The sequence below is a fragment of the Arachis duranensis genome, chromosome 1, assembly GCF_000817695.3.
Source record: "Arachis duranensis cultivar V14167 chromosome 1, aradu.V14167.gnm2.J7QH, whole genome shotgun sequence".
In the NCBI taxonomy this organism is placed as follows: domain Eukaryota; kingdom Viridiplantae; phylum Streptophyta; class Magnoliopsida; order Fabales; family Fabaceae; genus Arachis; species Arachis duranensis.
Window position 1 is genome coordinate 65277380 of NC_029772.3, and position 699 is coordinate 65278078.

Consider the following 699-nt stretch of genomic DNA (forward strand, 5'->3'; position numbering starts at 1 on the left):
ACACTGCTCGAAGTAGCAAAAAGCCAATAAAGGAACAATTGACAGAGGATAGCCAAACCACTATCCAAAATCCCTCTGAGGACAGTAAGAGCCCAGAGAGGACTACTATTGGCGTTCAAACGCCAGAAAAGGGGGGAAAGCTGGCGTTAAACGCCCATTCCCTGGCGTTCAAACGCCAGAAAAGGGAGGAAAGCTGGCGTTAAACGCCCATTCCCTGCCCACTTCTGGCGTTCAAACGCCAGAAAAGGGGGAAAAGTTGGCGTTAAACACCCATTTTTCACCCAATCCTGGCGTTCAAACGCCAATGGGGAATCAGACACCTGAGAGTGCTGATAGTAACCCCTCTAAAAAGGCTTCTCCAACCACTTCTGTAAGGAATAAACCTGCAGCAACTAAGGTTGAAGAATATAAAGCCAAGATGCCTTATCCTCAGAAACTCCGCCAAGCAGAACAGGATAAGTAATTTGCCCGCTTTGCAGACTACCTAAGGACTCTTGAAATAAAGATTCCGTTTGCAGAGGCACTTGAGCAAATACCTTCTTATGCTAAGTTCATGAAAGAGATCTTAAGTCATAAGAAGGATTGGAGAGAAACTGAAAAAGTATTTCTCACTGACGAATGCAGTGCAGTCATTCTGAAAAGCTTACCAGAAAAGCTTCAAGATCCAGGAAGCTTTATGATACCATGCACATTAGAAGA